This window comes from Mustela nigripes, chromosome 2 (genome assembly GCF_022355385.1).
Source record: "Mustela nigripes isolate SB6536 chromosome 2, MUSNIG.SB6536, whole genome shotgun sequence".
NCBI classification, from domain to species: Eukaryota; Metazoa; Chordata; class Mammalia; order Carnivora; family Mustelidae; genus Mustela; species Mustela nigripes.
In genome coordinates this window covers 107,945,103-107,957,242 of record NC_081558.1, presented here as the reverse complement: position 1 = coordinate 107,957,242, position 12,140 = coordinate 107,945,103, and positions in this window count along the sequence as shown.

Below are 12,140 nucleotides of genomic sequence, written 5' to 3'. Positions count from 1 at the left end.
CACTGAAAAAATGTTTACCAACTTCTTAGTATGTGCTGACCTCTATGCTAAGCACATCAGAGATGAGTAAACCATGGTTTGTATGCCTTCAAGGAACACACAGTCCATGGGAGAAGGTAGGTATGCACATAGATAAGTAGCAGCGTCTAGCATAACATGGATGCTCTTCTTCTTTTTTTTTTTTTTTTAAGATTTTATTTATTTATTTGACAGAGAGAGAGAGAGATCACACGTAGGCAGAGAGGCAGGCAGAGAGAGAGGGGGAAACAGGCTCCCCACTGAGCAGAGAGCCTGATGTGGGCCTCGATCCCTGTGATCATGACCTGAACCAAAGGCAGAGACTTTAACCCACTGAGCCACCCAGACGCCCCAACATGCTCTTGTAATTACTTACTTATTGACCAGCCATCTCTTGCCTATCGATACAGTTCTAGGTAATTGAGATATAGCACTGAACCAAGAAAAGACAAAAGTGCCTGACCCCAGATTACTTTTATTCTAATAGGGTAAGAATTTAAAGGTTCTGAGAGAGAGAGAAATTCTAATACAGATAAAATGAGAAATGCAAATAAAATGATACTAGCATCCCAGGAATGAGAGAGCTGTTACATAGGATTGGGGAGGGTCAAGGAAGGTGAGCCATAAGTTACAGTCCCAATTTATGTTGTTCTTTTGTCTCTTCTTTTTTTGGAGATTCAAAAGAAATGCAATTCAAGCAGAAAAGAACAGGTGAGTCATATTCTTCAGTGAGGCAGACGGGTGTGTGTGTACTGGATCATTAAGCCTTTATTGTGGCTGGATGAGCTGAGTATGTGGCTGGTAATATGGAGACACAAAGTTGGAGAGTTACAAGAGAGCCTAAGGACTTCAAGTGCATGACAGTGTAGCTTGGATTTTGTCTTAAAGGCAGAAGAAAACTAGCAGAGATTTTAAAACAGAAGAATGATGTTATTAGGGTGGTGTTTTCAGAACGATGGATATGGTAGTATCACTGAGGACAAGAAGAAGGGATTCGAAGCCAAGACATCTTTCTGTTAATTTAAAATAGCAAATAAATGTGCATCTGGACCTATTTTAGTCTAAGAACTGAAGCTGACATTTGTCTCCATGGGCTATGCATCAAAGTTTGTGATCTTAGAGAAAGCACCAAGATATTAGAGAAGAATATTCTGGAAAGGCTTCACTGACTCCTTTCACATTTATAAAGTTCCTGAGGAAGTTCTGCTTTCTCTAGGGAATAAATAACATTCAGGAGGAGGGTTTCAAAGTCCTCACCACCTGCTGAGTCATGGGTGGCAATGGGTCCAAGCTCAAACAGTGTGTGAACCTGATGGCTTTACCTCGAAGCTCGTATCTGCCTCTGTGAAAAGGGAAGACATTTTGACTTCCCAAGTATTTCACTCCTTTTCATTTAAGAAGTTATTCCTGCCCCTTATTTTTTATCTCTTTGAGCTGAAATGATAAAATGGGGAATGAATAGAAGATACCACGGCTTTGCTTGTCATACTTATTGTCAGGAGAGGGAGAAACTGAGGAGGAAACAATACAGACAAGGTAGTAACAGGCATTTAACTGTCTCCCAAGGGTGCCAAACAGGAAAGTTGACACCCTCATACATACCCAAGGCCAGGGTAAGTTGGGAAATAAGAAAAAACAAAATCAAAGCAAAAGATAAGACACAAGGAATAACAACATTAAAAAACACACAAACACCCAGGTGGCTGTTAAGTTGTTCCCAGCCAGCTTAGTGTAAAAATATATCAAGTAACTGAATTGGCAGATGGAGGGGAAGAATCACCTGAAGCCTGCTTAGGCTAGGTCTCTGACACAGCCTTGTAGGGAGAACATCCTGGAGCCTTGTATGAAAGAGCTTGGCTTTTTCTTTTTCTTTTCTTTTTTTTTTTTTTCTTTCTTTCTTTCTTTTTTTTTTTCTTTGTTTTTGGGTGGGGGGGTTCCTGATATTGCTCAACTCCCTTCCCCCGCCCTTCCTCTCTATCTATTCACTGGACTACTTTGGGAGTACCAAACTTCCTGTGGGTTTTAGGTATGGAGAAACTTCCAAGACAACTTTATAGAATGATGTGGCTGTGGAGAGCTACAGAATAATTGGGAAATGATACTAATTTTCAAAAGCCGGATTATTTACTCTGCCTTAGTTGTTCTATTTACTTAGGCACATTCGTTGCTCTGGCATGCTTTTCCCTGTGTGGTGAACTTCTGGTCATTCCTGAAGACCCAGTTGGGATTTAGGTCCCAGGTGAAGCTTTCATTTTCCTTCTCAGCCTAAAGCTACTCTTGATTTTGTAATTCCAAGGCTTAAATTTTTAAAATTTAAAATTTAAAAATTTTCATTTTTAAACATTATAAGGCATTTAATATTTAATATCTGTCTTTCCCTCTAACTAGACCTGAGGGTTAGAGCTGTCTGACTTAACTTTGTTTTCCCCACAGCAAATAACATAGCCCTTGATCCATTAGGGTCTGACAAATAAAATAAACAAATGCGTAAATGAATTGATTGATCTCTTGCCTTCTCTTCCTGTCACTATACCTGTAACTAGTACTTTCTAGAGTACTTTGAGGACCTGCCCCTCCCATGCACCATCTTTGGGGCTCATCCCGTGGGAATTTGCCTGGCCTTTGCCATATAGGTCTTCTCTCTTTTTTTGGCTGGCAAGTGATCAGACCTGGGTGTTGGAAGTCAGGTTTACCACTGAGTCACAGTGCCTCTGGGCACTGTGGTTCTACTCCGTGTGAAAGGTCTTTCTGCAGCATTCTTGCAAGGTGAGCTTTCTAATTAGCTTTCCCTTATAAGGTGCCAGAGGGGACGATTGGTCAGCATTGGGGCCCACAGATGGGGAAACAGTGGCCAGCAGATTTTGCCTAAGGCTCTTGGGTGGGCTGGAGGCTCACGGTTAACATGTGGTGAGAATGGAATGACTCAGTGTTCTATTTCCCACCCTGGGTGTCCTCACCCATCAGCTCTCTTCACTCCGCCAGGCCTAAACCTCAAGAACATGGAACAGAATGACATGAATATGTGAGCTACTGGCTACATTCTGCTTTGATACGAGGACACACAGGTTATGTGACTGTCTTTAAAGGGCTAGAAGAGTAGAGTATCCTTCACTGACTCTCTTAGATTTTTTGCTTGGGATTCTCCCCAGGCAAAGCATACCTGGAGGCCTAAGAATTTACAGAATCTTAGAGAAATGGAGTAATAACTGAATAGCACTAACACTCTCACACATTATGCCTTTTGACTATTAAAAAGACTTGTATTCCACTGTATACAGCCTTATGAAATACAAAGTTTAAATGATACCACTTTAGGTTAAAATTAATATGATTATTTTTTAATTAATTAAATAATTTAATTTAATTTAATTTAATTAATAAAAGTAATTAAAATTACTTTTGTGTTAAAAATGGGAAAACATTAAAAAAAAAGTTTACTTGTAATCTTACCATTTAAAAATAACTACTGTTGGTTTTAAGGATTTCTACTCTATGTATTTTCAGCATAGTTCTGCATAGCATAAGGAAAGGATAATCATAATCCTTGACTAATGGGTTACAGGGGTTAAGACTATAAGGTGCCTAGAAGAGTGGTTTAAGAATGGAAGGATTAAGTAGTCTGATCATTTACAATGTGTTACTGGCTCCATCTTAAAATTTCTATTGATCCTCAGTTTTTCTCACCAAAGAAGGCAAGAGAACTCAAAGCCAATGTCAGCGCTATCTCAAAGCCGTGAGATGAAAGCTGATCTTTAAATTCCAAGTATTAGTGTGATGGAAAATTCATGTACATTTAATGGGTAAAGACACCAGCTAAATTAACCTTTAACTTTAAAACATGCTTCCAGGATGAAGTAAGGGACTATTTAATGAATTATTTGCTTGATCCATATCCCTTTCCATTTGGCCCCAAATTTCACAGACTAAGAAGGGAAAGGCCAGGCTGGGAAGTGGGGAAGTAGCTCCAAAGACAGTGAACCGAGTGGATCGGCTATCATTTTGACCCACAAATAGTCAATGAATGGATCATGACATCAACCAGTCGTGCACTAATAGTTAGCTGTAGCATAAAAGTTAGTTTTCTGCTTTCACGTCTCATGATTTGAACACCCATCTTCTGTGGGACTCACGTCCTCACCTCTGATGCTCAGACATTGTGACAAGGAACAAGGGAACTCCACCTGGAATAGGCAGAGTGTGAGGGAGCTGAGATGATGTCCACTCGTGGTCAGAGGGATGAATGGCCTCCACCTTCAGTACACTCACCTCCGGACTAGGAAAGTGGCTGAGATCAGTGGGTTCTCATCTTTTCATCTCTGGTTTGTGATCTCTTGAGATTTTTTTTTTTAATTACTATGTATTTATTTTGGTTAGAAGTTTCCTTCTATTTAGGAGGAACCTCGATTAGGTTGGGAGATGGGGGGCAGGCAGAGGAACCAGATTAGGGCCTGGAAGAAAAAGGCCCAAGCCAACAGCACTGGCTTAGTCCTGGGCTCTGGGCTCAGGGAGAGAGAGAAATTTCCTATATCTACTACTTGGTGTAGAACCAAGTTTAAGGTGAAAACCAACAGGCTCGCAGGGCAGAAGTTCCATCCAGGAATAAACACGGGGCATGAGCTGGGTCATTCTTCATAGTGTGTCATATTGTGGATTGGCAACAAATGACAGAAGACACCTCTGGTCTGTAATTTATACACATACCTGAACACTGTTGTTTAAACGGAACTCTGTGGAGGGACAGTGACAGAGATGATGGGAGTGACTCTAATTACTCCTAGCCTATGGGGTGTGGTCTGTCTGCCCCTTGACAGGCATCGTCTCCTCTACAACCCTGTAAGATCAGTGTTGTATATTCACTTGTGTGGATGAGAAAGATGATGTTCACATTGAATGTGAACCAGTCTCCCAAGATCACCCAGCTCCTTTGTAACTGGGCCAGAAAATGGGGATTTCCCAGCCTGTGAATGGTCTTTCATTACTTGCTTTCCTGGTTCTAGGTGAGAGTCTTGCATTTGGTCCATTGTCTCTGCTACAGCCCCTCAGCAGAGAATGCAGGGTGCAAAGCCTGGGGTTTCTGGAGACTTCTGCACCTCAAGGGTCAGGGCTGCCGAGACCTCAGGAACAGATCCAGCTTCACCAGGTGGCAGAGCTGGGGGTGTAGTGCAGCACAGGCTGCAGCCCGAAGGAGAGCATGCGCCCTCTTCAATGGCAAATTATTTCCCGAGGTGTCCTTGAAGCAGAGGGGAGGTGGGGGGAGGTGAGGGAAGAAGGGCTGGGGGAGAGGGGCAGCAGGGCGGGGCCTGGGTGGGATGCAGGAGGCCTACAGCTATTTCCTGTCTATGTCAGGGCAGATCAGAGATCACTTACCTGCCTTCAGCCCCAAACAAGTACTTGTGTTATTATTATTAGAAAAGAGATTACCTTTCAACAAAAGTGGCACCAATATCCCGCCACCCTGAGTAAAAGCAGGATAAAGATGAAACGATTTTTCTCTCCCTTCTGTCCCACGAAGCCGATGCCCCCTCCGCCCCCCCCGGAAATGGCCCTCTCCCAGCAGCACTCCAGGAAGGCAGTGGAGCTGAGACCAGGACTGGCTTCCCCATGGGGGGTGAGGAGGGGAGCAAACGTGACAGTTAACTACATCAGCCCGATTAGTGACGGGGCCCTCACCTTGGGACCTGCCTGCCTACCTCTGTCTGGAAAAGGGCCCCTGGGCCTTGGTGGGGAAGCTGGTGAATTGGGAGGTAAATGTCAGCGGTGACCTCCCCTCACAGCCCTCTAGCCTTGGGGATAAGAGCGCGAACTGGAGACGGGACCAATCTGTTCCAGCACCGTCTGCGAAGCGGCCTGCCCATCCTCATGGTTTTTAGATCATTCCATTGGGCGGGAACAACAGTCTTCCCTCAGCACCTCGTGAGGGATCAGAGGTGGTGCCTTATCAGATTGTGCCTTGGGTAATGAGGTTGTGTTGGCCCTATCTCCATGGAACAAGGACGAAGGACAGGGCCCTGTCTGTGGAGGTCGGAGGTGGGCCAGGGAACGGGCAGCTGTTTTCCTTGGCTCCACACTCTCACTTTCCACCCTCACAGGGAATCCGAAGTCTGGGCTCCAAGGCAAAATCTAATGGCCCACTGAACGGCCCACTGAGTGAGCTGCTTAAATTCTCTGAGCTTCGGTTTTGTATTTGTTAAAAAATGTGATTCTGCGAACTTTAGTGATGGAGAACACCCCGTGCTTGGCAGGGTGGTGGGGGAAGGGGGGCGTGGTTACAAAGGGCAGCCTGTGGAGGGTACTCGGTCCGGTGGCAGCCGCGGGGCCTGCTGCCATTGTCAAGACCCACAGAACTGTACCCCGAAAAGGGTGTGTACATTTACAACATAAATCACAAGAGAGTGATGAAAATAACTTTTCCCAAGTCAGTCACAAGGATAAAGAGGATAAACATCTTGAGAGTACCTGGCACAGTGAAGGGCTCGTGTATGTCCCAAATATATAACATGTTTCTTTTTTTTTTTTCTCCTTTCTTTCAGAAGCTTTTTTCCTCTTCCATAAAATGGGCATCAACATATTACTTCTTACAAACCAAACAAGTCTTCACTTCTTCACAAGCATGGTGAAATGATAATATGAGACTATGAATACAAATTCCTTATCAGGGCTCAAGAGGTAGCCGTTCAATCATTCAGGCATGCATTTGTTCATTCACATTTTTAAATGCCTTTGCTGTGTTAGGTCCAGTTGGAAGCCCCACTGGATCAGCATAATGTGAGCCAGTTCCAGTCCTAATGCAGGTCCCAGTCCAGGAAGAGAGTTAGACATGAAAGCAGTATAGTGAATGCTACGTAGGTGAAGCCCCAGAGGCTTTTGAACATTTCTAAGGGCACATTCGGTAACCCCTTACATAAATATGTTCTGAAATGAGGTTTGGAAGACAAGAAGGAGATGGCCCAAGAAGCAGCTGGGAAGAGGAATGGTACTGTAGGTTGAGGAAACTATATGTAGAAAGATCTGGAAGTGAAGAAGACCAAGGCTCATTCCAGAACAGAACATCTTACAGGCTGGTTGTGGTGGGGATGGATCGTTTTGAAGATTCAAGCCTTGGCCCTGGTCTGGACTACGTAACTATTGAGAAGTCTTCTAGTCCCATGAGTATATATTTCCATGACCACCCTTGGCTCCCTCTTGGCACCCACTTGGAGGCAACTGGAGCCTTGATCTTCTTTTCTCTTTAAGTATCTGGGGATAGTTAAGTGAGTATGACCTTGTAGATTCCTTGCATTGGCTTTTGTATATCACCCGGCCTCAGCCTGAGGTTTTCACCACCAGGTGGGAGGTAGCAGGAGTGATGGAAGGGATTCAAATCCTCTAAGGCTGCTAGATGATGTCAACCCAATTACCAGAGACAGCACTATCTGCCTGGTGATGGCCCTCAGGGATTTGCACCTGGGGGATCTGGGTGGAATTCTTTGATGTGACACTTGGCTGGCAGAAGTTCGGTTCCTCCCTGGCTCTTCTTTCCTCTCCTGGAAAGGAAGCAGCATCAGCAGTGGGACGGAGGCCCCATGACCTTAATAGAGTTGCAGCAATTCCAAGGAAATCCTGCAGATGTAGGTATTCTGCTGGATTCATGCTTAAAGGTGAGGTCTCCTGTTCTACCCTGATGTACCACGGTAGATAGACTAGCTACTAAAAGCTTCTGGGCTATTTATAAATAGCCCTTTCCCCAGCCTGGCCCCCCAACCACCCCAAACCCTGCCACCCTAAGCACCTCAATCCCTTTTCTAGAACCTCTGGAATAGCCTCATAATCCAGCAGCTGTTGGGGTAAATCCTGCCATGAAGGACGTTGCTCAGATCTTGCCCCAGCACTTTCTTTGCTCTGATGGTTAAAGGACAATTGTCAATATCACTTCTCTAAAAGACAGAGGACAGGGGCGCCTGGGTGGCTCAGTCTGTTAAGCATCTGCCTTTGCCTCAGGTCATGATGCTGGGGTCCTGGGATCGGATCCCCACAAATCGGGGAGTCTGATTCTCCTTCTGCCCTCTTCCTATTCATGCTCACTCTCTCTCTCACTCTCCAATAACTAAATTTTTAAAAAATAAGTAAAAATAAAAGAGAGAGGACAACTGGTCAACTGACTTCCCTAGGCAAATCATTTCTTCTTTCTGGATTTCTATTAGTCAATAAAAATAAAAATTATTATCATTTTATTAGGGATGTGGGGTTTTTAGACTTGTTGATTTCTCAGATCTTTTCCACCCTTAACATGTACATTTACGAAGAAATTCAGGATCCTATATCTGTGGTCTCGCTGGTTCCAGAACATGTTCCAGGGGAAGGCACTGATAGTCTGCACCTGATATTTGTAGGAACTTCTCAGAATGATAGATTCACAGCCCTTCAAGCTGGGGGCACCCTGGAGTCCACCCAGAAGGCTATTTGGAATGTTCTAGGGAGACCACGGAGGCAAATGAGTGGGGTGAGCAGACGGGGCTCCAACGTCCAGACTCCTGCTTCAACCCAAGCAGCCTGATTTTTCCTAATTTATGCAGTAGTACTTGTCCAAAGATTTTCTTTAAAAATGTTTCTATGTCTAGGGAACAAATCCTTAAATCATGCCTTGGCAAGCTGTTTTCACTATTGTTTTGACAAGATTATTTAACGTCTTGGAGCATCAGTTTCCTTAGCTGTAAAATGGAACCAACGGTACTAAAAAAGCATTTAAAAGGTTTGGCGGCATGACAAAGCATTCTGTCATGAACTAGGGGTTTGTTATTTATTAGCTGGGTCTAAATCCAATCCGTGTTTACTTCCTTGAGGTGGGATCCGAGTTCCCAGAGCTGCTCTGAGAAGACTCAGATGTATGGTAAATGTCCACATACATTGGCACGCATGCGTGCGCGCGCACACACACACACACACACACACACACAGGTACAACTTCTGGAACTGCCAAGAGCTTTTTAAAAATGTAACAATTATATTTGCAATACTTGCTATTGCTGTGTTACCAAACAAGATGACAACAGCAAAAACTTATTCAACCGCAGCTGCAGAGGGCGATCACGCCGATAAGCGCCACAACACAGGGGATTTGGTTACTGCAGAATAACTGGCTGGCGTTCCCGGGCTCAGGTTTGTAGCCACACAGTAGCCGTACAGGGGAAGCTGAATAACCGGTCCGGTCCGGTGCCTCACACGCAGGGTGTGGTGGCTGCAGCACCCGAAGAGTCTGCTTTAAATGGACTCACCCAGCCCTTGCTCCCTCCTTCTAAGTACCCTCTGCAAGACGGTGGCTGCCTTGTTTCTCCCACCTGAGATAGCACGGTAATAGGTAAAAAGTGTGTGCATCTTAATTTCAATTACTTCCCATTTCTGAAGGGCTGATGCATTTCCAAAGGGAACAGCCTAGAACCTCCTAGAATCTCCCTCTATTAAACCCTCTGTTCTCATATGACTAATTCGAGAATCCACCCACTCTGGGGGCCATTTGGTGGGTGTGAAGAAAGATTTGCAAACAGCGTTCTAATCACAAATTTTATCAGTGCAGATCTTTGTAATCTGATGGGGATTGGCCCGCCCTTGGTGTCATTTTCCAGGCTCCTAAGACAATTTATCCCTGGGCTGAGGTTCAATGCTAGCGCTGTAATGAATTGTCTGTGTAAGCTCAGCTCAAGCATCTGCCCTCTTTGCATTTCCTCACGTACAGACTCCTCATGTCTCTTGTATGTATTGTATTTTTTCCCCCAGTTGTAACTTGCACAATGCTTCTTCATCTGTTAATGTTTTCTGGCTTTCAAACCCAGTTTAATAACTTCATAACTTTAATAACTTTAGATTCTGCTTCTTCCCTAATATTGACTGGTGGGCTTGGAGAATACCACTGCCTGTACCGTCCTTAAAGAACACTGAATCCAATGCCTTTACGCCATGGTTGGAGAAAATAAGAGCTGGAGGGTGAAAGAACCCAAATCCAGAGCAGCTAACCTAAAACTCGGATGCTGTGTCAGGTGTTCTGCCTACTATGTGCCTTCACTCCTTCACTTAATCATGTATGCTTGCCTTCAGTAAGTATTTCTTGAGTTCTGCTCTGTACCATGTACAATTTTTAAAGTCTGGAAATAAACAGTAATGCATAAAATTCCTGCCCTAGAAACTACATATGGAGTGGAGGAAGACATGTAGACAAAATAATTTAGGTGAACTGTAAAGAGGTGGTCAGTGTTGCGAAATACTATAGCAGAGAGGGGATGTCAACTGCAAGAGTTCAAGCATAAGGAGAGGTCCCAGAAGACCTCCCGAAGAAGGGGAGCTTTCATCTGATTGCTGGATGACGGTGGGGGGTGGGGTGAGCTGTGTGAACAGCTGAGGGAAGAAAGATACAGGTGTAAACAGCAGTGCCTACAAAGTGCGTGCAAAGGCCCTGAGCCAAGAATATGCTCGGCATGTTCTAGGAGCAGTAAGGACTGTTTTCCAGTGGAAAACAGTAGAAAACCAGGTGGAAAACCAGTGAAAGGTTTTGAGCAGAGGAGTGACATGGGCCGGCTTATGATTTGAAAGGATGACTGGCTTTTGTGTTGAGTGCACTGAACAGTGCACTGAACAGTGGAAGCAGGGAGAGAAGTTAGGAGCCTGCTGCATTCATTCAGGGAGAGACAAAGGTTACTTGGACCTGCGTGGAGAAAGAGGAGGTGGCACTAAGACAGCTAATGTGGAAAGCAGGGAAGATGGACGTGAAGTCAGTAATTAGGAAATCGAGAAATGTCCTGGAAGAGAACAAAAGCTGGAGCCCAACTACGCAGCAGGAAGACTGGACTTAGCTTAGTGCCATAGCAGGTCAGAGGAGGGTTCCTGGAGGAAGAAACATCCAAAACTAGAATGGACATGGGCTGTAGGGTGACGAGCTGTCCAGGTTTGCCTGGGGCCATCCTGTTTTTAACACTCTTAACTCTTTCCCCTCACCTCTTGGGACCTGGGACAGTTGGCTGCACTGCCTGCCTCAGTGAGCTAGTGGAGCCTGGAGAGCCGGAAGCCTGAAAGCTGAGAGTGCTCCAGACAGAGAGAACAGAGGGCAAACACCCGAAAGCCAAGAGAGAACAGAGTGTGGGGTGGATCACCGGGAGGAGAGGCTGTAGACAGGGGCCCCGATGCGTCTGGTTCTGTAAGCCTTGAAAATAAAACAGCCACAGAATTTGTTTTGATGTCAGCAGAAGGGTTTTGTTTTTTGTTTGTTTGTTTTAAAATTTTATTTATTTATTTATTTGAGATAGAGAGAGATTGAGCTAGCCCACAAGCTGAGCGGGGAGAGGCAGAAAAGAACAAGCAGGCTCTCTGCTGATTGGGGAGCCCGACATGGGGCTCAATCCCAGAACCCTGAGCCTAAGGCAGAGGCTTAACTCCCGGAGCCACCCAGGTGCCCCAGCAGAAGGGTTTTAAACAAGGAGTGGTAACACTAATGATTCGGTAGTTCTCTCTCTCTCATTTTCTTACTTGTAAAAGAGCTATAAAAAAGACCTATATCATTTATAAGTTTTTAATCCCAAGTGAAGAGTAAGAAATCCACAACCAGAGTAGGAAATAAATTTGTATTCCGGCCAAGTGTTCAACAGCAACCAGGAGTCCTCAGGGCCCATCAGGTCACCTTCTCTATGGGACCAGATTATCCCCCCAACCCTTTTCTCTGTTTGCTTTGATAACATTGTTTTTCCTAGGCTCAAAAATCTCAGACTCATGATTTTAATCTTCTTGGTGGCTCTGTGAGCCACCAACTCCTTATTTCTTTTTCTTCAACATGTCTCTCCTTAATCTTTTCCTCTTTGGTCCCATGGCTGCCAGTTGGATTCAGGCTATCCTCACATTGTGTCTGGGTGATAATGGACTAAGGAGTGTGCATGTGTGTGTCACAGAGGACAGCCGGTGTGGGTGTGGTGGAGGGTAATGAGATTAGGCTTCTCTGGGTGCGGGCAATGAGGAGATGTGTAGTCTATAGGGAATTTATTTATTAATTTAAAGATTTTGTTTATTTATTTGAGAGAGAGCACAAGCAGGGGGAGTGGCAGAGGGAGAGAGTGAGTGTACAAGTGGGGGAGGGGGCACAGGGAGAGGGAGAAGCAGGCTCCCCT